The sequence below is a fragment of the Eulemur rufifrons genome, chromosome 8, assembly GCF_041146395.1.
Source record: "Eulemur rufifrons isolate Redbay chromosome 8, OSU_ERuf_1, whole genome shotgun sequence".
NCBI lineage: Eukaryota > Metazoa > Chordata > Mammalia > Primates > Lemuridae > Eulemur > Eulemur rufifrons.
In genome coordinates, this window is record NC_090990.1 from 84295996 (window position 1) to 84323901 (window position 27906).

The 27906-nt window shown below is 39.9% G+C and overlaps 1 pseudogene; it reads right to left on the reverse strand.

The window, feature by feature from the left end:
* Positions 1-24659: 24659 nt before the first annotated feature.
* LOC138389767 (glyceraldehyde-3-phosphate dehydrogenase pseudogene) lies at positions 24660-25754 on the reverse strand (annotated as a pseudogene).
* Between the last annotated feature and the right edge of the window lie 2152 nt (positions 25755-27906).

The following is a 27906-nucleotide window of genomic DNA, read 5'->3' on the forward strand; positions in this document are numbered from 1 at the left end:
CTAGAGTGCTGTGGTGTCAGCCTAGCTCACAGCAACCTCAAACTCCTGGGCTTAAGCAATCCTTCTGCCTCAGCCTCCAAGTAGCTGGGACTACAGGTGTGTGCTACTATACCTGGCTAATTTTTTCTATTTTTAGTTGTTTGGTTAATTTCTTTCTATTTGTAGTAGAGACTGGGTCTCGCTTTTGCTCAGGCTAGTCTTGAACTCCTGACGTCAAGCGCTCCTCCCGCTTTGGCCTCCCAGAGTGCTAGGATTACAGATATGAGTCACCGTGCCAGGCCCTATTTTTAATTTTTTGAGGAACCTCCCCACTGTTTTTCATAACAGCTGTACCAATTTACATTCCCACCAACAAAAGAGTTCCCTTTTCTCCACATCCTAACTAACACTTGTTATCTTTTGACTTTTTGATGATGTCCTCCTTAACAATTGTGAGGTGATATCTTATTGTGGTTTTGATTTACATTTTCCTGATGATTAATGACACCAACACATTTTCATATGCCTGTTGGCTGTTTGTATGTCTTCCTTGGAAATATGTCTGCTCAAGTCCTTTGCCCACTTTTGAATTGCATGATGATAATAATGATGATGATCATAATGATTATATGTTTTTACTATTGAGTTGAACTCTTGAGTTCCTTACATATTTTAGGTATTAACCCTGTATCAGATATATGGTTTTCAATATTTTTCTCCCCTTCATGGGTTGCCTGTTTATTTTGTTGATTATTGCATTTGCAGTGCAGAAATTTTTTTAGTTTGATGTAGTCCCATTTATTTATTTTTGCTTTTGTTGCCTGTGCTTTTGGTGTCATATCTAACAATTCATTGCCAAGATGAATGTTATAAAGGTTTCCCCCTATGTTTTCTTCTAGAAATTTTACAATTTTAGTCTTATATTTAAATCTTTAAACCACTTTGAGTTGATTTTTATGTACAGTGTAAGATAAGGGTCAAATTTCATTTTTTTTTTTTTTTTTGCATGTGGATATCCAGTTTTCCCAGCACCATTTATTGAAGTGATTATCATTTCCTGATTGTGTATTCCTGGCCACTTTGTTAAAGAATAGTTGACTGTGTAGGTATAGGCTTATTTGTGAGATTTCTATTTTTTTCACATTGGCTTATGTGCCTGCTTTTATGCTAGTATCGCACTGTTTTGATTATGATTAGCTTTGTGATATGATTTGAAATCAGGAATTGTGATGTCTTCAGTTTTGTTCTTGCTCAAGATTGCTTCAGCTATTCAGGGTCTTTTGTGGTTCCATGTAAATTTTAGAATTGTTTTTTGTATTTCTGTGAAATTTGATAGGGATTGCATTGAATCTGCAAATAACTTTGAGTGTTACAGAAATTTGGACAATATTTATCTACTGATCCATGAACACAGGATATCTTTCCATGAATTTGTGTCTTCTTAAATTTCTTTCATTAATGTTTTATAGTTTTCAGTCTACAGAACTTTCACCTCCTTGGTTAAATTTTTTCCTAAGTATTTTCTTATTTTTGATGCTGTTTTAAATGGGATTATTTTGTTAATTTCCTTTTTGGATAGTTTGTTGTTAGTGTATAGAAACACAACTATTTTTGTGTGTTGATTTTATAGTCTATAACTTTACTAAATTAGCTTATTAGTGCTAAGTTTTTTAAATTAGTTTACTTGTGCTAAGTTTTTTTTTGTAGAGTTTTTAGGGTTTTCTATATAAGATTATATTATCTGCAAACAGAGATAATTGCACTTCTTTTCCAATTTGGATGCTCTTTCTTTCTTTCTCTTTCTCTCTTTCTTTCAGAAACAGAGTCTTGCTCTGTCACCCAGGGTGAAGTGCAATGATATGATCATAGTTCACTCCAACACTGAACTTCTGGGCTTAAGTGATTCTTCTGCCTTAGCCTCCCAAAGCACTGGGATTGTAGGCAAGAGCCACCATACTTGCCATTTTATTTATTTTTCTTTCCTAATTGCTCTGGCTAGGACTTCCAGTCCAATGTCAAACAGAAGTGGTGGAAATAGACATTTTTGTCTTGTTCCTGATGTTAAAGAAAAAGCTTCCAACTTTTGAGTAAGATGTTAGCTGTGAGATTGTGCTACATTGTCTTTATTGTGTTGAGGTACATTATTTCTACCTAATTTTTTAAGAGTTGGATTTTTGTCAAATGCTTTTTCTGCATCTATTCAGATGATTGTATGATTTTAATCCTTTGTTTTGTCAATGTGGTGTATCACATATATTGATTTGCATTTGTTGAGCAACCCTTACATCATAGGAATAAATCCCACTTGATCATGGTATATGACCCTTTTAATGTGCTATTGAATTTGATTTGCAACTATTTTGTTAAGTAATTTTGTGACTATTTTTGCATCTATTAGGGATATTGGCCTGTAATTTTCTCTTCTTCCAGTGTCTATGTCTGGCTTTGGTATCAGAGTAATGCTGGCCTCATAAAATGAGTTGGAATGTGTTCCCTCCTCTTCAATCTTTTGAGAGAGCCTGAGAAAGACTGGTATTAATTTTTGCTTAAATATTTGATAGAATTCACCAGGAAGCCATCAGGTACTGGTTTTTCTGGTTTTATTAATTTGAGTCTTCTCTCTCTCTTTTTTTACCCTAGCTAAATGTCAATTTTTTTTTTGTCTTTTCAAGAAAACTCTTAGTTTCATTGATCCTTTTTATTATCTTTCTAGCCTCTATTTCATTTATTTCTGCTCTGATCTTTGTCATTTCCTTCCTTCTACTAATGTCAGGCTTAGTTTATTCTTCTTTCTCTAGTTCCTTAAGGTGTAACATTAGTTTGCTTAAGTTCTTCTTTTTTAATGTAGGTTTTTATTGCTATAAATATCCCTCTTAGAATTGCTTTTGCTGCCTCCCATAAATTTTGATATGTTGTGTTTTCATTTTTGTTTATTTCAAGATATTTTTAAATTTTCCTTTTGATTTCTTCTTTGACCCAATGGTTGTTCAGGATAATGTTTAATTTCCTCAGACTATGAATTTTTCAGTTTTCATCCTGTTATTAATTTCTATTTTTATAGAAATTGTGGTCAGGAAAGATAGTTGATATAATTTCAATCTTCTTAAATATTTAAAGATTTTTTTGTGGTCTAATATATTATCTATCCTGGAGAATGTTCCATGTGCACTTGAGAAGAATGTGTATACACTTATGTTAGATGGAATGTTTTATATATGTGTGTTCCATTTTGTTTAAAGTATAATTTAAATACAATATTTCCTATTGATTGTTTGCGTGAATGATCTATCCATTGTTGAAAGTTGAGTAGTAAAGTTATCCACGATTATTGCATTCCTGATTGTCTTTCCCTTTTGATCTATTAACATTTGCTTTATGTATTTAGGTTCTCTGATGTTGGGTGCATATATATCTACCATTGTTATATCTTCTTTTTTTTATTTTTATATTTTTATTCTTTTTTTTTTTTTTGAGACAGAGTCTCACTCTGTTGCCCAGGCTAGAGTGAGTGCCGTGGCATCAGCCTAGCTCACAGCAACCTCAAACTCCTGAGCTCAAGCGATCCTCCTGTCTCAGCCTCCCGAGTAGCTGGGACTACAGGCATGTGCCACCATGCCCGGCTAATTTTTTCTATATATATTTTTAGCTGTCCATATAATTTCTTTCTATTTTTAGTAGAGGTGGGGTCTCGCTCTTGCTCAGGCTGGTCTCGAACTCCTGAGCTCAAACGATCCGCCCACCTCGGCCTCCCAGAGTGCTAGGATTACAGGCGTGAGCCACCGCGCCCGGCCTATTTTTATTCTTATTTCAGCATATTGTGGGGGTACAAAAGTTTAGGTTATATATATTGCCCTTGCCCACCCCCCCGAGTCAGAGCTTCAAATGTGTCCATCCCCTAGACACTGCGCATCTGCACTCATTATGTATGTATATACCCCTCCCCCAACAACATCTGCCCAACACTCCATCAATGTTATTCCTAAATCTGCTCTTAGGTGATGATCAGTGAAACCAATTTGATGTACATGTGGTGCTTATTTTTCCATTCTTGGGATACTTCACTTAGTAGAATGGGTTCCAACTCTTTCCAGGAAAATACAAAAGGTGCTATATCACCATTGTTTCTTATAGCTGAGTAGTACTCCATGGTATACATATACCACATTTTACTAATTCACTCATGGATTGATGGGCAGTTGGGTTGTTTCCACATCTTCACAATTGTGAATTGTGCTGCTATAAACATTTGGGTGCAGATATCTTTGTTATAGAATGTCTTTTGTTCTTTTGGGTAGATGCCCAATAATAGGATTGCTGGATCAAATGGTAGGTCTACTTGTATCTGTTTAAAGTATCTCCATATTGCTTTCCACAGAGGTTGCACTAGTTTGCAGTCCCACCAGCAGTGTATGAGTGTTCCTGTCTCTCTGCATCCATGCCAACAATTGTTGTTTTGGGACTTTTTGATAAAGGCCATTCTCACTGGAGTTAAGTGATATCTCATTGTGGTTTTGATTTGCATTTCCCTGATGATTAAAGATGTTGAGCATTTTTTTCATGTTTCTTGGCCATTCTTCTGTCTTCTTTTCAAAAATTTCTATTCATGTCTTTTACCCACATTTTGATAGGGTTGTTTGAGTTTTTCTTGCTGATTTTCCTGAGTTCTAAATAGATTCTGGTTATTAGTCCTTTATCAGATGTGCCAATACCAAGCTGTTTTAATAACCACAGCCTTGTAGTATAGTTTGAAGTGTGGTAAATTAATAGCTCCCATTTTGTTCTTACTGCCTAAAATTGCTTTTGCTAAACGGGGTCTTCTCTGGTTCCATACAAAGCATAAAATTATTTTTTCTATATCTGTGAAAAATGATGTTGGTAATTTAATAGGGATTTCATTGAATGTGTAGATCACTTTGGGCAGTATAGACATTTTAACAACGTTGATTCTTCCAATCCATGATCATGGTATGGTTTTCCACCTGTTTACATGCTCTGCGATTTCCTTCCTCAGTGTTTCATAGTTCTCCTTGTAGAGGTCTTTACCTCCTTAGTTAAATGTATTCCTAGGTACTTTATTTTCTTTGTTGCTATCATGAAGGGTATTGAGTCTTTGATTTGGTTCTCAGTTTGACTGTTATTGGCATATATGAATGCCGCTGATTTGTGTGTATTGATTTTGTATCCTGAGACTCTACTGAATTCATTTATCAGTTCCAGGAATCTCTTGGTTGAATCCTTGGGGTTTTCTAGATATAATATCATATCATCTGCAAAGAGTGAGAGTTTGATCTCTTCTGTCCCCATTTGGACACCCTTGATTCTGCTCACTTGCCTGATTGCTCTTGCAAAGACTTCCAGCACAATGTTGAATAGCAGTGGGGACAGTGGGCAATCTTGTCTGGTTCCAGGTCTAAGTGGGAAGGCTTTCAATTTTTCCCCATTCAGTATGATGTTCACTGTGGGTTTGTCATATATGGATTGTACCATTTTTAGGTAGGCCCCGTCTATGCCTATTTTGTTAAGTGTTCTTATCATAAAAGGGTGTTGAATTTTGTCAAATGCTTTTTCTTCATCTATTCAGAGGATCAGATGGTCTTTATTTTTGCTTCTATTTATGTGGTGTTTTACATTTATAGATGTGTGTATGTTGAACCATCCCTGCATCTCTGGGATGAAGCCCACTTGGTCGTCATGGATTATTTTCTTGACAAGCACTTGGATTCGATTTGCTAGGATTTTATTGAGAATTTTTGCATCTATATTCATGAGGGATATTGGTCTGTAGTTTTCTATTTTTGTTATGTCATTTCCTGCTTTTTTTATTAGGGTTATGTTGGCTTCATGAAATGTGTTGGGGAGGATTCCATCTTTCTCAATGTTGTGGAATAACTTTTGTAGGATAGGCACCAGTTCTTCTTTGTAGGTGTGGTAAAATTTGGATGTGAAGCCATCTGGTCCTGGGCTTTTCTTTTTAGGGAGGTTTTTTATTGCTGTTTCAATTTCAGTTCTTGATATTGGTCAGTTCAGGAATTCTATTTCTTCCTGATTGAGCCTAGGGAGGTTGTGTGTTTCTAAAAATTTGTCCATTTCCTCCACATTTTCCAATTTGTGTGCATAAAGGTTTTTGTAGAATTCATAGATGATATCTTGTATCTCTGTGGCATCAGGTGTGATTTCTCATTTCATGTTCTGATGGAGGTTATTAGAGATTTTTGTTTTCTGGTCTTAGTTAGTCTAACCAAAGGCATGTTGATTTTGTTTATCTTTTCAAAGAACCAACTTTTTGTTTTATTAATCTCCTGTATTGTTTTCCTGTTTTCCACTTCATTTAGTTCTGATTTGATCTTATTAATTTCACTCCTTCTGCCAGGTTTGGGGTCAGTTTGTTCTTCTTTCTCCAGCTCTTTGAGTCTATTCATTAGGTTGTCTATTTGTAAATTCTCTGTCTTTTGGATATGGGCATTTATGGAAATAAACTTTCCTCTCAGTACGGGGACACTGCTTTAGCTGTGTCCCACAGATTTTGATAACTTTTGTCTCCTTTGTCATTTAGTTCAAAGAATCTTTTGATTTCCATCTTGATTTCCTCATTTATAAAGTAATCATTCAGGAGAAGGTTGTTTAGCTTCCATGACTTTGAGTAGAAATGAGAATTTCTGTTAGGGTTGATTTCTACTTTTATTCCACTGTGATCTGAGAAGATGCATGGTATAATTTCTATTTTTTTAAATTTTTTAACACATGCTTTGTGTCCTAGGATATGGTCAATCTTAGAGAATGTCCCATGAGCTAAAGAGTAGAATGCATATTCTGTGGAATTTGGATTGAATGTCCTGTAAATGTCAGTCAGGCCCATTTGTTCTAGCATTCTGTTTAAGTCCATTATTTCTTTGTTTATTTTCTGTTTGGAGGATCTGTCCTGTGTTGTCAGGGGGGTCTTGAAGTCTCCGGCTATTATGGTGTTGCTGTTTATCATTTGCTGTAGTTCAAGTAGGGTTTGCTTTATGAATCTGGGTGCAGCTAAGTTCGGTGCATACATATTATGTATAGTTATGTCTTCTTGTTGAACTGTACACTTCACCATTATATAGTGACCCTCTTTGTCTCTCATTACTTTTGTTGATTTAAAAACTAAGTTATCTGAAATTAAAACTGCCACGCCTGCCTTCTTTTGGCTTCAGTTTGCTTGACATATCAATTTCTTCCCTTTATTTTCAGTCTAGATGCATCTTTGCAAGTTAGATGAGTTTCCTGGAGACAGCAGATACTTGGCTTGTATTTTTTTTATCCATTGGGCCAGCCTATGTCTCTTGAGTGGGGAGTTCAAGCCATTCACATTTATTCAGAGAACTGATAGGTGGGGCAGATTTGTGTTCATCCTATTGGGTAGAACTTCATTGCTATGTTTTCTGTCTTGGGCCATTGTGATATCTGGCCTTTGATCTTTAGCTTTTGAGTAGTTTTACATTCGTGATTGTTTCTTGTGCTTGTCCATGTGCAACTCTGTTTTGAGTACTTCTTGGAGGGCTGGTCTTTTCTTGGTGAATTCCCTCAGTCTTTGTTTATCTGTGAATGTCTTAATTTCTCCTTCGTATACAAAACTTAGCTTTGCTGGGTACAAGATTCTAGGCTGGGCATTATTCTGTTTCAGAAGAGTGAGGATGGGACCCCAGTCTCTTCTTGCTTGTAAGGTTTCAGTTGAGAAATCTGGAGTTATTCGGATGGGCTTTCCTTTGTATGTTACTTGTTTCTTTAGTGCCTCTTTAGTGGATATTTTGGTCAGTCTGATGACTGCATGATGTGGTGTCTTCCTATTTGCAATGAATCTCCTAGGGGTCCTTTGGGCTTCTTGTACCTGTATATCTAGATTTTTAGCAAGGCCTGGGAAATTTTCCTCAATTATCTCTTCAAATAGCTTATCCAACCCTTGCGTATTTTCTTCCTCACCTTCAGGAATGCCCATAACTGTCACGTTAGGCTTCTTCACATAATCCCATATTTCTTGCAGACTCTGGTCTTTTATTTTTTTGCTCTATCTCTGTGACTGACTTATTTAATTGGAAGGTGTTATTTTTGATCTCTGAGATTCTTTCTTCTGTTTGGTCTACCCTGCTTTTGAGGCTTTCCACTGTGTTTTGTAGTTCCCTGAATAAATTCTTCATTTCCAGGAGTTCTGTTTGATTTTTCTTTAATAGTTCAATATCTTTAGTGAATTTTTCTTCCAAGTCCTGGGTATTTTTTGTGGTTTCTTTGTGTTGGTTATCCATTTTTTCTTGCATATTGTTCACTTTTCTGATGATCTATGTTTGAAATTCTTCTTCTGTCATTTTGGTGTTCTGAGTTTGGTTAATGTCCATTGCTAGAGAGCTGGTGTTTCTGTTTGGGTGTGTGCTTTCTGTTTTATTCTTCAAACAGAAGAGTTTCTGGAGTTCTGGAGTTCTTTTGCTGATTCCTTCCCATCTGGAACAGCTGCTGCTTCTTGCCTTTTGATTTTTGTTTAGGTGATGACACACCCTATTTAGTCTCTGAGCCACTAGGTGGTGTTTGTGTGTGAGATTTGACCAAACCTTTTATGATGAGTCAGTAGATGCAGTAAAAGGGTGTGCAGAATGACCTCCCTGTCAGTAGGTGGTGCTTGCTGGGAGGGGCAGGCTGCAGCATTGTTTTTGGGTCCTGGAACCAGCTCTTGTTCCTCTGTAGAGACACTCTAGTGCTTCAGGTGGTGGGTGGAGCCCTCAGACTTCCAGATGTGTCCTTATTCTGCACCTCAGTGGGGGAAGGTGAGGGAGTGAGTCTGGGCAGAGCTGGGTTGGATGAGCCTGTCTTCAAGCTCCACAAATACTCCTAGCAGGGGTCAAAGGTCTGTTCTTTGCCTCTGGGCAAAGCTGCCAGGGAGGGGCTGGAATGGCCCCTCTCAGCAGGAAAGTCTGCATGTGGGGGTGAAGCTATGTGAGACCTACATTCTAGAAGAGGCCTTGCTCTTTTCCACCCTCCCCTATTCTGCAGTTTCTCCGGGGGGTCTGCCAGCAGGCAGGACCTCAAGCCAGTGGATCTACCCTGGCTGTCATGCAGGCCAGGAGGTTTCCAGCCCAGGATCGCAGTCTGGGCTGGGTGCACGGCCCACCTGTGAGAGGAGGGTTGCCCCTCAGGCACACTGATCTGCCCCTGAAGGCACACACACTCAGTAGGGTCGTTCACAAATAACCCTTCTGTGCCCCAGGGCAATGCGATTGAGACCTGGGTGTATGGGATCTGGTCTGCAGACCTGTCCCCTGGGCCCTGGAGATCAGTCCCTGACTCTTCCAGGGAGAGGAGTGCTGGTCTCAAGTTACCCACAGGGTGCCCAGGCTGGATCACTGTCTCTTCGCCTCAGGATTTGCCCTGCTCTCCTGGAGTCACCAGGCAAGCAGCACCTGGGAGGGCGGTGGGTAGGGAGCTCACAATCTGAGTACCCTTTAGTCTGCTGTAGGTCCCCAAAAGGAGAGATCCCGTTCCCTGCAGATGCCTCCGGGTTGTGGCTAAATTGTCTCTCTTGGCAGTGGCCAGTAGGCAAAGGGAAGGGGAGAAGGAAGCAATATGGCGCCTGCAGATCGGCTCGGGTCTGCGGACCGAGAAGGGCCCTGAGGGAGCTGGGAGCCTGGTGCCCTGTCCTCAAGAGGCTCACGGCTCACTGGCAGTGGCCAGCTCTGGGCTGGTGTGGGCAGGTCTCTCTGATCAGGAGCCCACCCGCAGTCCAAAAGGCAAGAGAGGAGGAAGGTAGCTGCTCCACCTACCCTTGTTGCTGGTCTCCAAGCCTCTCGGGGGGCCTTTCTCCTTCCGGTTCTCCTCTGCAGCTTCTTCCCGTGGAGTCTCCTGTAGTTTCAGGCACTCTCCCTTCCGACCCTCATCTGATCTGTGTTCGTCTGCCTGACTATTTTTTTCCCTTTCTTCTAAAATCTGTCTTTCTTGCAGAGACACTCTGGCTGACGGTTTTTCTTGTCCGCCATCTTGATTCCACTCCTGAAGTTATTTTTTTTAATTAAAAAAAAAAAAAAAAAAGTAGGGCCTGCACCAGACTGGCCTTACAGGTCAGGAGGTGGGGGGCTGGGGTGGACTTGTGGGGAGGAGAGGAGAGAACAGGAGACCCGCAGAGCACAGAGAGGGCCTCTGTTATATCTTCTTGATGTACTGACCCTTTCATCGTGATAAAATTACCTTCTTTTTTCTATGGTTTTGACTTAAAGTCTATTTTGTCTGCTATAACTATAGCTACTCTTGCTCTCTTTTGGTTTCCATTTGCATGGAACATTTTTTTCCATACCTTCACTTTCAGTCTGTGTCCTTAAAGCTGAAGTGAATATCTTATAACAGTGTATAGTAGGGTCTTTTTTTTTTTTTTTTTTTTTAAATCCATTCAGCCACTCACTGTCTTTTCCTTAGAGAATTTAATCCATTGACAGTCTAGATAATTATTGATATTAAGGACTTGCTCTTGCCATTTTGCTAATTGTTTTCTGGCTACTTTGAATCTTCCTTTGTGATTTGATGATTATTTTGTAGTAACAAGCTTTGATTTTTTTTTCTCTTTATCTTTTGTGTATCTAATATAGGTTTTGCTTTGTGGTTACCATCAGGCTTACATATAACATCTTAAAGTTATAACAGTCTATTTTAAGTTGATAACCACTTAATTTCAATTACATACAAAAACTTTATACTTTTACTCCCCTATGTTATGTTTTTATTTTATAATTTACATCTTTTAGCTATGATTTCTTCAAATAATTTTTTTATGCCAATCTTTTTCTCATCTTTTTCTGAAATTCCAGTGACATGAATATTAGATCTTTTGATATTTTCCTCCAGGTCCCTAGAGCTTTGTTTATTTTTTTCAACATTTTTCCTCTGTATTCTTCAGATTGAACAATTTTTATTGAAATATACTTGTTTGCTGACTCTTTCCTCTGCCATCTCCCTTGAGTTTGTTTAGTGAATTTGTATTTCAGATATCACATTTTTCAGTTCTAAAAGTTTCATTTGGTTCTTATTTGTGGCTTCTATTTCTCTATTGAGAGCTTCTATCTTTACATTCATTTCAAGAGTGATTACTTCTAGAAACATGGTTATAATAGCTGTTCTAAAATCTTTCTCTGATTTCCATATCTAGGTCATCTCAGGATTGACATTTGTTGATTATGTTTTCTCTTGATTTTTCTGGCCACTTCTGAGTGATCAAGTAATCTTGGATTTTATCTAGACACTTTGAGTATTATACTGCTGAAATCCTCTGAAGAATGTTGATTTTTGTTGTTATTATTTTATTTTTGTAGATATAATACTGTTAGGTTTAGACTGCAAGTTTTATCTCACCTTCTCTGGATGATGGTTCCAATGTTGGTTAAGTTTTCAAGGCCTTCGCTGTGCTGCTTTGCGTATGTCCAGTGTATGTGCCACTCAGAGATGACCCCAGTACATGTTGATTTATTCACAGAATTAGGAGATCTCCTGTTCTTTCCTCCTCAGTAATTTTTCCAAATTCTCTGGCTTCCAGGGGCTCCTTTTTCTAGTTAAGTGACTCTAAAGATAAAGATAATTTGAAGTTCTAGTGACCATAATACCCATAATTCTTTATAACTAGGGCCACCTTGAGGGAAAAGTGATAGAAAAAAGAGAGAAGTAGAAAAAATAAAAGTGATTCCTCCATGCTTTTTTCACCACAGGGTTCCCTTTTTCTGTTTCTTCCAGGCAGAAATTTGTGTTTTCTTTCAGGATTTTAGATACTGGAGTCACTGGTGCCACAACATTGCAGGTTCACGACTGAGGCTGCCCTTGGTGTAGAACTAGAAGAAAAATAGGAAAAAACCAATGGTAATTCCCTATCATTCCCATTTTTCCCAGTCCTCTTTCTATGGTGACCTCTTTTCTGGGTCCTCTGATCAGAAATTACTATATTACTGTCAAAGCTTTTTCTGCCTATACCTGCTGCTTGGTTCCACAATGGAACCACCCATAGATCAAAGCAGGAAAACAAAAGGGGAGGCTGGGCGTGGTGGCTCATGCCTGTAATCCTAGCACTCTGGGAGGCCGGGGTGGGAGGATCGTTTGAGCTCAGGAGTTTGAGACCAACCTGAGCAAGAGCGAGACCCTGTCTCTACAAAAACAAACAAACAAACAAACAAACAAAAAAACCAAAAACAAAAGAAATAAAAATGAAAGAAAGAAATTAGCTGGACAACTAAAAATATATATTAAAAAAACTAGCCAGGCATGATGGCACATGCCTGTAGCCCCAGCTATTCAGGAGGCTGAGGCAGAAGGATCGCTTGAGCCCAGGAGGTTGCTGTGAGCTAGGCTGACACCACAGCACTCTAGCCCAGGCAACAGAGTGAGACTCTGTCTCAAAAAAAAAAAAGGGGGAGGGTGAGGTGCGGAATACCAAGGAAACTCACCTGTGTATGGATTTTCCTTCAAGTTTAGATTCTCCATTATCAGCTTGCATTCTTAACTTCTCAGAGTTTGCAGGTAGTTGCTTTTTGTGTTTTGTCCACAATTTTCACTTGTAGTCAGTGGGAGATAGAAATTTTAGTGGCCTTGATGCACCTTGGCCACAGTGGGAGTTCTCTGTCTCTATGCACATTTGTATTGATTCACAGTGCTGTCACCTAGGAGATGATAAAAAATTATATGTTGAGTAAAGGATTAATGAATAAACAAAAGAAGGATAAAAAGAACAATATAAAAAAATAAAAGGAGAAAAAGGAAGGAAGGAAAATAAAGGAAAGAAAGAAAATGAATGGATGGATGGGTTTGGCATGTTTGTGGTTCTTACTAACTTGGCAGTCTTTAGGCATAATTCTACTTTATGGTCAGTAGATGGCAGTAGAAGCCAATGCCCACTTTTAAAAATATATTCAACACTTATTGAAATCTATTAATACTATAGGTAAAGTATTTTATTAGGAACTCAGAGGGGTAGAAGTGAGGAAGGGAATTGGGTCAAAAGATAAATAAGAGGCAATTTCTGATTTTCAGCAATTCTTAAGTTAATATAAGTCAGATTGTGATAATTCTGCAGTAGGTATACAAACTAATGCTGTGGTAAGACAGGAGGGAGGGATAATTCTGACTACAGGAATTGAAGAAGGTTTTGCTGAAGAAGTGAGGTTTGAGACAGACCATGCAAGATGGGCATGGGTCGGGCACGTAGAGATGGGGCGCTGGAGGCAGAGAGGAGGAGACACTCCTGACAGAGGGTTCAAATCTGAGAAGAATATTTAGGGAACAGTAAATATTCTCACAGGTGTGGCTGCATTGTAGGATATATGAAGGAAATAATGGGAAATTATGTTAAGAAGCTAAGTTTGGGTCAAATTAGGGGAGCTCTTAAATGGGGTGAAGGCCACCGTCCCAGATTTGTCTCCACATTTCTGTGGTCATGCGCCCGTCAGCGGGCTGAGAGCGAGGTGGGTGGGCTGATTCCAGCTGCAGTCCACTCTCCCTTGCTGGCGGAGCAGTCGCCCCAGGACCCTGAGCTGGATCAGAAGCCAAAGATGCAAATGCTGCCAGGTTCCCAGAGGGAAGCTAAGTGATTGCCACAGGCCAGGTGGGCACCATGCCAGACACTGCCCTTCTGAAGGGCCTGGATGGACTCAGCTCGTTCCCATATGGGGACATGGGCCCAGTGTTACTATGATAGTTCTTCCAATTTCTCAAAAGAAGTCAAAAATATAAACTGATGTAAAATTTCCTGATTTTTAAATGCTGGCACTGATTCATAGCTTAGAAAGCAATGAGTGAGCCAAACAAAACACATCTGTAGCCATGAGCCATGACCTCTACTCCAGAGTCATCTGTGAGTTCCTTTCCTGGTCTCTGCATGGCCGAGATCCAGACCTAAGTGTTCTTCAAGGGAGTTCCTCCTTTCACCAACTTGCCTCATTCTCTTCCCATATGTACAAAGCTTCCCCTAAGACAGTGATACCTCCCAGCCCTTCTTGCTGCCAAGTTGGGCTTCCCGGCCGCTGGAAGGAGCCCCCAGGCTGGCCAGTCACGGCAGGTGGCTGGGTGCAAGCATTCTACTCCTGAAGTCCTTCTTATGTCTCAAATACATCAGCATGAGCTTTTTCATGACCCAGAAGGTTCATTAGTGCACAGAAATTCATTCAGTTGTTACTTTGGTTTTAAAAATTCTTCTTCTTCTTTTTTTTTTTTTTTTTAAGACAGAGTCTCACTATGTCACCTGGGCTAGAGTACTGTGGAGTTAGCCCAGCTCACAGCAACCTCGAACTCCTGGGCTCAACTGATCCTCCTGTCTCAGCCTCCTGAGTAGCTGGGACTACAGGTGTGTGCCAGTGCACCCAGGTAATTTTTTCTATTTTTTAGTAGAGATGGGGTCTTGCTCTTGCTCAGGCTGGTCTCGAACTTCTGAGCTCAAGTGATCCTTCAACCTTGGCCTCCCAGAGTGCAAGGGTTACAGGTGTGAGCCACTATGCCCAGCCTTGAAAATTAGTCTTTTAAAATCTATTTAAAAGCTTCTTCAATCTTTCAGGTTACATTTATAGTATTATTATTCTACTTATATATCTACACACAGATTTTAATAATTCTTATTTTTTTAATAGAACTGGGGGTGAATTTGGATTTTGTGTTTCTCGTGCTGATCTCTTATTACAGCTATCCAGATCAAAGAGAAAGCATAAATGGTATTCCATGTTCCGTGAGGCCATGGAAGCTGAGAATCTGGTCCAAGGGCAGGGAGGTACCTGTGAAATGGAGTTATAGAGAGGCACAGGGTGCAGGCTCAGGAAGGAGATAGGACGTTTCTCTTCGTCCTTTTCTCTTTTCTTCTGTGATCAGTTCTGCAGGTAATATAGTAAGAGTCAGAAAAATGCAGAAGTTAAGAGAACATTGCTCACTGAGGTTCAACCTCAACCCTTCTCCTAACCAGTGGGGTGGCTTGGCCTCCATGTGCCTTAGTTTCCCCATCTGGGAAGTGGGGATATTAATATATATTATCTCAGGGAGTGATGGAAAGGGAAGATGTTGATCAAACGGTACAGTATTTTAGTTAGACTGGAAGAATAAATTTTAGTGATCTATTGTACTCCATAGTGACCACAGTTAATAATAATGTATATTTTATAATTGCTAAAAGAATCAATTTTTAAAGTTCTCACCATAAAAAAAGTTAGCGAGGTGATGGATATGTTAATTAGCTTGATTGAATCTGTCTACAACATATACATAGATTAAAACATCACATTGTACCCCATAGATATACACACATAAATATACATATAAATATATATGTATGTTTTAGAGCTATTTTGAAGATTAAATAAAATGTCTGGCCTAAAGTAAGCAGAAGGGAAACATAGGTATTTATTTCTTGTTTCTTTGGTATGAACGTTGATATTGCATTTATTTCTTAAGACCAACCACAGGCAAAACTACGATGAATCAGCAAGATACCCTCAGGAATTCCAGCTCACTTACCCTGCAGGGCTGACTGTGGCCCCTTCGCAAGTCCAGACCCTTTTTATTTTTGTTTCCTTTCTAGTTTCAGTAAAGATTCCTAACAAAGAATTGGATTCTTGTAGGTCAGCTGTTCCCTCCTGTAGTACTAGGGCTCAGGAGAGGCAGAAGAGGGAAGAGGAGGGGAGGGTTTGTCCTGGGAATGCTAGTGGCCAGGCCTTTTCGGCGAGCACTGGATGCCCACGGGGAGTTTACAGACTGACGTCTGTGGGCGTCTGTTTCCCCAGGGTCAGTGTGTGGGTGTGTAGAAGTTTAGTCAATGGCAACTCCAGTGTCCTGTTTGGTTATGAATTTTCACCAGGTGGCAGCAGCAGAGTATTGTGAGAAAAGTCACAAGGCCTCGTAATCAGTCCCCAGCATAGTGGAAAGGCAAGCGAGAAAGCATGGCTTGTTCAGAGTGCTCGTTATCATTCTGAAAGCAGCTCCTGAGGGTAGGCAAGTCAAGCTCCAATATGAGTTCATTAATAACACTTCCATATAAAAACCAGCAAAATGAGAAGAGACCAGTCAGACAGAGGGGAGGAGGTTGTGTGTGAAGGGAGAGACTCCCAGAGCTGTGGGCAGAAAACCAGCCCTGTGGCCTGGAGAAATCAGCAGTGGGGTAGCACGAATGAGGCTCCTTTAGTTGGTTACGAGCATTTCAACTATAGCCATGAAATGCAGGGCTACCTTTATATGCTGGCAGAGGAGCTGCCTGTCTCTGTGGTTTAATTGGAAAAGTCCTGAATGTATTATCTTCCACGGTTTATCCCAGTTTCATTATGATGGTTTATCTGGGGGCAGCTCTTGCCTCTAAAAGGCCAGTATTATAATGCAGGTATATGAAACCCCTCCAACCCCTTATGGACAGAACATTAACTTTTATTAACCGAGATTAATTCTTCTAATTAGTTTATGCCACTTGGAAGAGAGAATTGTCCCCAGGAGGGAATGGAGAACAGAAACAATGTAAGCCAAAGGTGGGAGGGAAAGGTAAGAGTCTGGACTGCAGGATTGAGATTTAAAGCAAAGCAGCCCTTGACACGCAGGTGCTGGCCTGGCTCTGTCAGCCGGACCTTGGTATTGTTGGGCTGGCCCTGCACTCGTGGCTAGGCCTTGGTGTTCTCCTGTGGAATAGGAGCAATTTCACAGAATGTCAGCATCTGACAAGGCCACTTTGTGACCACAATGGAGCAAGAAAAAAAATCATTCCATAATTATGTCTGAGCGCAGATGAAACCAAGAGCATTGTCTAAAAGTGAGTGATTGATGCTGCTTTACCAATTAAAGCTTTAGCCTTGTTTTGTTCTTCACACCTTCTAGATAAAAATTATTAAAATACCCAATCATAGAATCCTGACAGCATCCAATCCAGAGCAAAACCCCACTTCCTTGAACCCTTCCCCAAATCACGTAACACGAAGTGTAGCAAGAGGGCACCAGATGTTTAGCGAGAGGATGAAAATGAGGGGAAGAAAGTTCCAAAGGAGGGGGCGATGACAATGAAGTCCAAACCCTACTGCATCACAGTGGGGCCTTGGGAGGACCCTTGTTTCCATGTGTTCAGTAACCAGAGGTCAAGGACCCTGTGTGCTCTTGCTGCTGATGTTTGTCCTCTGAGCCAGGTCTCTGCTTAGCAGAAGAGCCTGAGGGCACTTCCAAAGTCGGGCTGTCTGCAATGGGGGATGCGTTTGTTCAGTCCACTGCCTCTTCTCCTTCCTGAGCAGCTGACAGATTCTGATGTGGCTTTGTGGTTATGCAGTGAGCAGCACTACTCATGTGGACATGGTGTACTTTCAGTTTCTGGCAGTAAGTCATGTTGACTTTCCTCTTGGGAGTAAGAGTGACCCTTGCTCAAAAGGACAATATGACTAGAAACAAGAAACACCAGAGGCCACCTGTACCAGAATGTTTACCAATGTAGGCAGTCACTAGTTTGGGGGAGTAGTTTGTGTCATCTTTTTAAACAAGGTAAACGAGGAAGAAACATTTGGTTTTGAATCTTTGAATGCTTGCCAATGTTTGAAGTGATTCTTTATTGTCATTATTTGGAGTGATCATGATGGCTAAAGTGCTCAAGATCTACAAACGGACTCAGGTTAACATTTGGTCAGCTGGTACACAATGGGAAAATTTCCAAGATTATTTGCTATTGTTATGTCTTTAATTTTGGGTCTATGAATGAGCTCATGATATTGGACCATTCATCCAGGCCTTAAGAAATCTTGGCAGGCCTGCTGAGAATCCAGATTGAACCTGTAAAGAATTAGCCAATAGACAGAAGGGGTTTCTTATAGTTTAGCTGCCTTTGTAGTCCCATTTGGTTATTTTTCCCATGAAAACACATAGAGCCAAGATAGACTCTTGTCACCACTTCTGTGCCCTTGACAAGCATTGTTAATTGTCTGATTTTGTCCTGCTCAGCTGGGTGTTTTCAAAGCCCCTACTATTATATTGCAGTAGGCAGGTGAGATAAAGCCTATTTGCCATGTCTGTTCTAGAATCTCAATTTAACTTTACCCCAAATCATGGGAGTGCCACATCGAGGAGCTTGCTTTTTTTTCCCTCCATAATTAAATCCTGCTGAGTCCAAGAAAGAGCAAATAGAATTATTCTTGAATTTTATATGATTGATCCATTAATCACCACCTATTGCCTTGCCAAGTCATTTGAACGATAGGAAGAGAATGATAAGAAAAGCCCAGTAGTGATGTAAGATACATCAAATAACTAGTGAGACATTCAAGACAGTTTATATTTCACAACTATATAAAACTTGCTATCACTTTATGGGCTGAATTTTTAAAGCAAGACAAGCCCCCTTTCAGGTCTTTTTAGGTACAAGTCCTGTCATTTGGTAATTGCCATAAATTAGGTGGTACCCTTGATTAGGACAGAATAGATTCAGTAGAGAGACACATTAATTGCTAATATTTATGAGATTTAGCATGTGCTATCTAGTTATGCTTTTTAAATAAAATATACTTATTAAAATTACAGTGCATCAATGCTGATTAAATATTGTCCCAACTGAGAGTCTTGGTTACAATTAATAGGTAGTAACTCCAGATTACAAATTAGCAGAAAAAAGACTTATCCTAAGGATCTAGAGCAGCACAGAGAAGCAACCAGAAGGCTAGAAAAACAGACCTCCATCAAAAGATAGTCACCACACTTATGTCAGGCTGGTACAGGGGCCGTGTACTTGTCTGACTTCTTTTCAGAACCAGGAGTTCTTAATCTTCTGTCACATGAACCCCTTTTGCCATAGGATGAACATCTATGAACCTCTTCCCAAAATAATATTTTAAAATGTATAAAACGAAGTACATAAGAGTATAAAGGAAATCAATTATATTTAAATATTATTATTAAAATATCAAAAATCCCAAATATATGCTATCATAATTATATGTGCTTCTTTATTAAAATATTAAATAATATTGACTGGTGAGTCTAATTACTAACATAATTTCAGTAGTGACAAACATAAATGGATCTTGGGTATGCACTAGCTCAGTAGCTCACAATATCTGCAATGACTGTAAAAATATGAAAGCATCTGTCACTTCAGTTGCTGACAAGCTCCCAATAAGGTTAGTTTATTATCTACATTCATAACTAATGGAAAGGCTAAATTTTAGTTAAACGTTAGTGAAAATAATGGTGTATATTTTTTTCTACTCAATTCTATGAATTCCCTTAAATTCCATGTATAAACTCCAGGTTAAGAACCCCTGTTTAAGATGGTGAACTTCTTGAAGGGGGATTTGACTTTATTCAACTTTGAGCATATATTGTCTCTATTCACGTCAGTTCTGCACGTGTTCCTCAGGGTGCCTAGGTTCTTTAACTATTAATAAGTGGCATATTCCTTTTTCTGAGCACTTAGGGAAACATCTGAAAAATGGGGCAAGAGATCCCAACTATTGTGCAGATGACCATTCGGGACTGATGATTGTTGGGTTATCTTTGTATGGAAAAACTCCTTTGCCTCATTCCGCAGTCATTACCCTTCACTCCTCTTCACAGTCACCTGCTGAAACTCTGTGCAGCAGCCACCCTGGGGCTCCGCCGCAGGCCCCGGTGCTCTCCTGGACTGTGCGGACAGTCATCGCCCTATTATTGTCCTCTGGAAGGACACAGGCTTTACAGTAGTGATTGTCTCCCTAAACCCTCTCGGAGGAAAGGAAATTAACTCTTCTAGGCAGTCACAATTACTGTATCATCTCGCTGTCACTTTCCTTGCTTTGTCAGAGAGTTTCTTTCTATCCATGTTCAGCCATTCAGCCTTCCAGCTGCCCGTTATTTCTTGTTTTGCAATCCTGTTGAGCTTGAATTGAGCATTTGTACTTAGTAAGTGTTCAATAAATGTTTAATATGATAACATTATGGAAAGCTATCTTGGTGAATGAAAGTATCCCTTGTCCCTTTTGTCCCTTTACTAACCCAAATATCTGGTACTTACTTGGATCCTCATATCTGCTGCTGAGAAGCTTTAACCCCAATGCTCTGTTGCACAGTTTAGTGACTTCATCTGCTAGTCAGGAGAAAATGGGATCTGAAAATGACTTACCAGAGTATTTTTTTCTGTTCACCTCTGTCCTGACATATCTATCTCATTATGAAATGTGGAAAGTAAAGACACATAATGCTGAATATCAAAATGCATAGGAGAAAACTGCTTAAAATATATGGTTAATAAAAACAGTAACAACAGCAAAAAGATCTTGCAATAACCTGAGCTTTGAAAAGCTATTGGATATTGCTGAATATTTTCATCTCATTGACCAAAACATCTTCCTGAAAGAATAAGTTGTTTTGAACTCAGAAAATTAAGCCAGAAAATTCATTCTGTCCTGCTCCACTCCATTATTCTACAAACATCTCTTTTTTTTCAATAATATATTTTTCTTTTCTTTTTTTTTATTTCAGCTTATTATGGGGGTACAAGAGTTTAGGTTATGTATATTGCTTATGCCCCCCCCCCATAAGAAACATCTCTTTTTGATTGTTGACACGGTGCCAAGAACTGTTGTTAGAGGATTCTGAGGAGTTTAAACTGTTGAGAATTTGATCATGTAACTGTTTGCAATTACAACCTTGAGGTACATCTGGGATTATTATAGCTCTTGAAGAGACAAGGAAACGGGGGTACAAAAAACTGAAATGTCTCAGTTCACATCACCCATCTATTAATTGTCAACAGCAGAACTAGAATTCTAAGTTTCTGAACCTCTATCCAACTGTCTTTTAAAAGGGCAGGCACAAGGGCATTCATAGTAAAGTGACTTTTGCACATCCCTTTTCTATGGTGTCCTTTTCAAAAGAATTGTTTTCAGTTTTTCTAAAACCAGTTGTTTATTCACTAGGAATCCTGCTTTTTCCCCTGAAAAGAGAACTACCCATCGGTTCTAACTTGAAGAGCTGAGCCTAAGCTGGCTCTCCTCAGTCATTCTGGAGCAGTTGCTACAGATTTTTGTTTTCCTTACATGAAAATATAATGCACTTCAGCCTAATTGTCCCTTTCTTACATAGGCGTTCCTGTGTGACTTTGCCAGGTATTTACTGAACAGGGGCTATATGTAGAGCCTGGTGCGTCTGTGTGCTGGGATGTATATCTTAGGCCATTCCTAAGGGCTAAAAAGACTGGAGAGACAGTTGGTCTTTTTCCTGGGAAAAGAACTACAGAATTCCCAGACATGATGATCTGAGGCACTTCTAAGACCTCAACCATTTTGGAAAGATGGTCTCATAGGAAGAAAAGTTGACCTATTCTTTCTGTCATATTGTGTGAAACGATGTTTTGTTTCATTCCAATAACTACTTGTGTGAACACGAGATGAACTGAATTCTTGTCCTCTAGAAATAATGATTTGAATATAAAAGAAAGAAGTGATTTCCTTTTTCTTCCCTTTTCTCCCTTTCCCCTTTCTTTCTTCCTTCTTTTCTCTCATTGTTTTATTTTTCCCAATGTTTATTGAGTTCAGAACCAATCAAAGAACAGAGATATTGTATGAATAAAATGTTGGCTTTTGCCTGAAGGAGATAGACATGGCATAAGTTACAAAGTAATATGTTTTTCTGCAATGAAGGTAGCCATAAAGTTTAATGGCAGCACACGACTTGTGCTTAACTACCAGAGGTCGTTAGGGATGCGTTATACTGTAGATGATCTCTCAACAGGGCCTTGGAGAATCAAGAAAAGTGTGACAAGTGGAGATTATTAGACTTGTAAATTAAAAACTCAATGTACACCAAGAAATAAATGACAGAAGTCACATAGACTGAAATATTTTTATGATTACTTTAGGAGTAGGGGAAAAGAAGACTTAGGCTGAGAATTAGAAAAAGATAGAAAAGCCCAGCTCCAGCTCTAAAACGTGGCATTTAAGAAATTGGCCAGAGTCCCTGAGGTTCTGCCAGAGTGTTTCCTGCTTCTAGGTGATCTGAGGGTTCTGGTGGGAGGTCTTTAGAGGTAGGGCTTGACTCTCCACCAAATATCACTTTTCTAGCTCTCAGGGGGGCCCCAACAACTCAAAACTGGAAATTGTTAGTTAAACCACAGCTTTGACTACTCAGCCCCCCAAGTCTCCAGTCATACTTGCTAATTACCCCGACTCCCACACAAAACCTGCCCTTTTTTGCCGGGCAATGCCAGTAAATTCACCTCTGACTAGGATCAAGCTGCATGGGGGGCTCAAAGCCCGATGGGATTTTCATAATGTTTAAGAGAGTGTTAAAACATCTACAGGGGACGGCCCCCACAGATGTGCCAGTGTGACCTACGGCTGTCCTAACTCCTCACATGCACATGGCGGCTTTCTGCTAAAGTTCAGTGGCAGAACATGCTTACGAATAAATTCACAACTGAAAAGAACTATCGATTAACTAATTTTTGGAGACATTTCGTTTTTAGGAGAAAAAGCCAAATTAAAACTTCCAGGGGATGAATCCAGATTCATTTCAATGTCTTCAACCTTCTATTCCTACGTCAAGGTTCCATATATGTAATAATGGATGATCAGAATGAGGACCTAAAAAAAAAGTGATTGTTGACTATTTTATACTTCTGAATGCAAGAAACATTAGAGCAATAAAAGTTAAAACAAAAAGGAGGTAAGTGTGGGTTAATAATAGAATTAACTTGGAAATTCTCTTCTCTATGCATTTGAATTAATTAATTTCTTATTGTAAAACTTCACATATTCTCACATGTATTTTTTAAAAAAGTTTTAGAAGCACTATTTCCATGTCCAAAAAAAAGTATATTCAATAAAAAAAAGAATAGGAATCATATTTTAATTTTAACTTAAGTTTAACTCATTGCTTAATATGCATTCAATAAACTTTTGTTTCCTTATGCCTGATTACTACATACTACTTCATTATTTCAAAATCAACACAAAGAAAACAGCCATGAAAATAAATTCTCTGGCTCAGTTATAAATTCCATCTGCATTTAACCAGTGACATTAGACAGGGTTGGGCATCCAAATCACTTGTGGAACTTTTTAAAAATGGCATTCGTCTTTCCTACCGTCTGCCATTTTTATTCACTGGGTCTGGGGTGCTGTCTAGACATACTTATTTTGGAGATGCTTTCTAAGTGATTTCGATGCTTTTCCATTTGGAGAACTACAAGTGTAGATTATTCTCATTTTAGTCCTTGCATTTTCTATTTTATTTCATCCCAGTTTGCTGCTTAATATTCATTGAGAAACTTTCATTTCTTTGTATGTATTATTTCATACCTCCTTATTCCAAAATGAACACAAAGAATTCAGAGGAGATGCCTGGCTATACCTGGATGCTTGGTGGTTCCCAGTCAATTGGCTAGAACACAGTGTAGCATTCCTTAGGTGGGGCAGGGCCCAGAAGCCAACTGAAAATGGAAAAGCTGTGGATGCTCAGAGGCCTGGGTGGGAGGGATGGGCTAGGTACCTCCTAGGGCTGCAGGAGCTGTGTTGAGGGTGTATGGCTGAGAGGCTGAGAAGAACTGGTTGTTTTCTAGCTACCCCTGTTCTTAGGGACAAAGCAGAGGATTATGATTCTGAGGGTGGAGCTCTTGATATTGCCTCATTGGCCTCCTGGTTCCAAAGAGGAATTGATGGTGTCACAGGGGCCTGCTAGAATGGATTAGCACTGCTGAAGGGAATGACAGTCTCAGTTCATATGGTCTCACAAAGTTTAGACTCTCCTTGGAATGTTGAACTGTAATCTCTCTATCCTTACCACTTTCTACACCCAGCTGAGAGTACCACTGTGAATAAGGAAGTAAACATCTATCATTAGTGAAAAATTGTCCAAAGAAGGGAATCAATCAAAAGGACTCGTGAGCCCAAATATTTCACTTCTGTACCAACACTCTCTTTTCTACTTCTAACTTAAACTCTAACTCGAGTGTACTATAAACCTGATATGGGGTGTCTCAGGTTTTTTTCTATTTTTTTTTATTCTTATTTCAGCATATTTTGGGGGTACAAAAGTTTAGGTTATGTATATTGCCCTTGTCCCCCCACCCCTCCCAGTCAGAGCTTCAAACGTGTCCATACCCTAGATGGTGCTCATTGCACTCATTAGTTTTTAGCTTTCCAGCCTTGGAGGAATTTCCCCAGCATCCCAGAACACCACTGGGCTTCACTCCACACTTGGTCTGTAGCTTTCCAGGAGTTCTATTGCTTCCTCTTCTTTCTCTCCCGTTTCTACAAATGCTATGACACAATGACTGCCCCTCTCCTTTTATGAAACCACATCAAGTCATAACAAGCAAATTGATAATACTGCAGCATGGAATTATTATTTTTGTTTCTGTGTGTCTTGCAGGAGGGCGAAGTGGCATTTGTCTGAATTTCCTGCATTTTTATTTGGAGCCATGTACTCATTGGTCATTTTCTCATATTTCTTTGGGTATTGGTATTACATAGATAACATAATAAGCTCCTGAACCCGAATAGGAACTTTGACACATAAGGATGAAAAGAGATGAGGATTCCACTCCGTCCCCCCCCCCCCCCCCCGCCGCCGAGTACAGGGAACTTTATTGATGGTACCTGACAAGGTGGGGCTCCCTAGGCCCCTCCCATTCTTCAGGGGCTCTGGCATGGAAACTGTCTTGAGGACGGGAGATTCTCAGTGAGATGGGGACTGAGTAGGCAGGGACACCCCAGCATCTGAAGCCTCCCTCTTCCTCTGCGCTCTGGCTGGGGCTGGTGGTCCAGGGCTCTTACTCCTTGGTGTCCATGTGGGCCATGAGTTCCACCACCCTGTTGCTGTAGCCAAATTCATTGTCGTACCAGGCAATGAGCTTTACAAAGTGGTCGTTGAGGGTGATGCCAGCCCCAGCATCAAAGGTGGAAGAGTGGGTGTCACTGTTGAAGTCAGAGGAGACAACCTGGTGCTCAGTGTAGCCCAGGATGCCCTTGATGGGGGCCCTCCGCTGCCTGCTTCACCATCTTCTTGATGTCATCATACTTGACTGGCTTCTCCAGATGGCAGGTCAGGTCCACCACTGACACGTTGGCAGTGGGGACGCAGAAGGCCATGCCAGTGAGCTTCCCATTCAGCTCGGGGATGACCTTACCCACGGCCTTGGCCGTGTTCATCGATGCAGGGATGATGTTCTGGAGAGCCCCATGGCCATCACGCCACATCTTCCCAGAGGGGCCATCCACTGTCTTCTGGGTGGCGGTGGTGGCATGAACTGTGGTCCTAAGTCCCTCCACTATGCCAAAGTTGTCATGGATGACCTTGGCCAGGGGGGCTAAGCAGTTGGTGGTGCAGGAGGCATTGCTGACGATGGTGAGGTTGTTTTGGTACTTGTTGTGGTTCACGCTCATCACAAACATGAGGGCATCAGCAGAGGGGGCAGAGATGATGACTCTTTTGGCACCCCTATCTAGGTGAGCCCTGGCCTTCTCCAGGGTGGCAAAGACGCCAGTGGACTCCACAACGTAATCAGCACCCGCTTCACCCCATTTGATTTTGGTGGGATCTCGCTCCTGGAAGATGGTTATGGGATGGCCATTGATGACAAGCTTCCCGTTCTCTGCCTTGACCTTGCCATGGAACTTGCCGTGGGTGGAGTCGTACTGGAACATGTAGACCATGTAGTTGAGGTCAATGAAGGGGTCATTGATGGCAACAATATCCACTTTGCCAGAGTTAAAAGCAGCCCTGGTGACCAGGAGCCAAATACGGCCAAAGCCATTTATTCCGGCCTTCACTTTCACCATGGTGTCTCGGAGACGGTGCTGGCACTGCGCGAGAAGATGCGGCTGTCTGTCAAACGGGAGGACCAAAGACGAGATGAGGATTTTTGAAAGAGGGATTTCTCTTTCTCTTTTAACCTCTTCACTACTTTATTCTCATGATTGTGGAATGAAATGTCACTTAGCTCTTAAAAAACTTGAAATTAAATGTCCCCTAACTTGGAGTTAAAAAAAAGTTAAAGTTAAAAAAAAGTAGATTCACTGTATGTGAAAAAGAAGATATATTCTTCATGAGAAGCACATGATAAGCAGCTTTAAGATTCACTTCAAGGGTAAAACACAGCCTCAAAGACAAAGGAAAATTAAACTTTACTAAAGCTTAGCAAAATGTCCAAGTACACATTTAGAGGTTCAATTTTCACACCACTGGCTATTGACAAACATATTTTGGTATAGTATTTTCTTTTCTTTAAAAAAATTAATAGACCTTATTTTATAGAGCAGTTTTAGGTTTACAGAAAGATTGAACAGAAAGTATAGAGAGTTCTCTTATCACCCTCCTCTCCGACAATTCCTCCTGTCATTAACTTGCATTGGTGTGGCATACTTGTAACCACTGATGAACCCAACATTAATATATTATTATTAACTAAAGGCCACAGTTTTCATTCACCTTCTGTGTTGTCGAGTTCTATGACTTTTCAAAAATGCAGTGTCCTCTATCCACCATTACAGTATTGTACAGAATAGCGGCACTGCCCTAAAAATCCCCTGTGCTCCACCTATTCATCCCTCTCTCCTCCTTGAATTCCTTGTAACCACTGTCTTTTAACTAACTCTATACTTTTGCCTTTTCCAGAATGTCACAAAGCTGGAATCATGTAGTATATAGCCTTTTCAGACTGGTTTCTTTCACTTTGCAATATGCATTTATGCATTTATGATTTCTCCATGTCTTTTCATGACTTGATGGATAGTATTTCTTTTTATTGCTTAATAATTATTCTCCTTTATGAATATAGTTTGTTTATCAATTCACCTATTGCAGGACCTCTTGATTGCTTCTAAATTTTGGCAATTATGAATAAAGTTGCTGTAAACATCCATGCACAGGTTTTTTTGTGGACATAAGTTTTCAACTCATTTGGGTAAATACCAAGTACTACAATTGCTGGACTACGTGGTAAGACCATGTTTTGTTTTGTAAGAAACTTCCCGACTGTCTTCCAAAGTAGCTGGATATTGTGCGTTTCCAAAAGCCATGAATTAGGGCTTCTGTTGCTCCACATCCTCACCAGAATTTGGTGCTGTATTGTGGATTTTTGCCATCCTATTTGGTGTGCAGTGGTAGCTCATTTTACCTAATGACATATCATGTTGAACATCTTTTCATAGATTTATTTGCCATTTGTGTATCTTCTTTGGTAAAGAGTTTTTTGTTAATTTTAAATTGAGTTGTTTTTTTATTGTTGAGTTTTAAGAATTTTTTGTATATTTTGGATACAATTCCTTTTTCAGATATTTATTTTGTAAATATTTTCTTCATGTCTCTGGCTTATCTTTTCATTCTTGTAAGGGATCATCTTTTTAAAACAATATGTTTTATGCAAATAAGCAGTTTTCTTGGTTTCCCAAGAGTGCCCAGTTCTAATGTTATGAAAGGGGAAAACAGAAATTTAAAAGTTAAGTTCTCTTAAATCTGAGAACTTAAAGAGATTTATTGCAGGAGCCAAAAGGGAGATTATCTGAATTGCCACATTCCATGGGTGTGTTTGGCACCTTTTCAGAAGTAGCCCCAGCCTGGTGGGACACATATGCCCTTGCATAGGTCTTGTGTTCACAATCTTTCATCCTGAAACTTTGATACTTCATTGTTCTAATTGCCTTCTCTCTAGATGTGTTCATCTCCTACCATTTACATCACTGCCTGAACCCCTGCCTGTGCAGTGTTGGATCATGAGCTTGGGCTTTAATGCCAGATAGACTGGGCATCGGCACTTGGCTCCGTATCTTGTGAGCTGCATGACTCTAGGGAATTTCTTAACTTCTGGCAACCTGAATCTTCATGTGCCTAGCTCAAGGTCTGTTGAGAAGGCTAAGTTCTAAGTGTAAAGCACTCAGGACATGCCTGTTTCCTTCTCATCCTCCTTTCTTCTCCTCCCTACCTTTGTAACCTATAGCCTTTGTTTGTTTGACTACAATTTTCCTTGTTTGAGTCTATTCT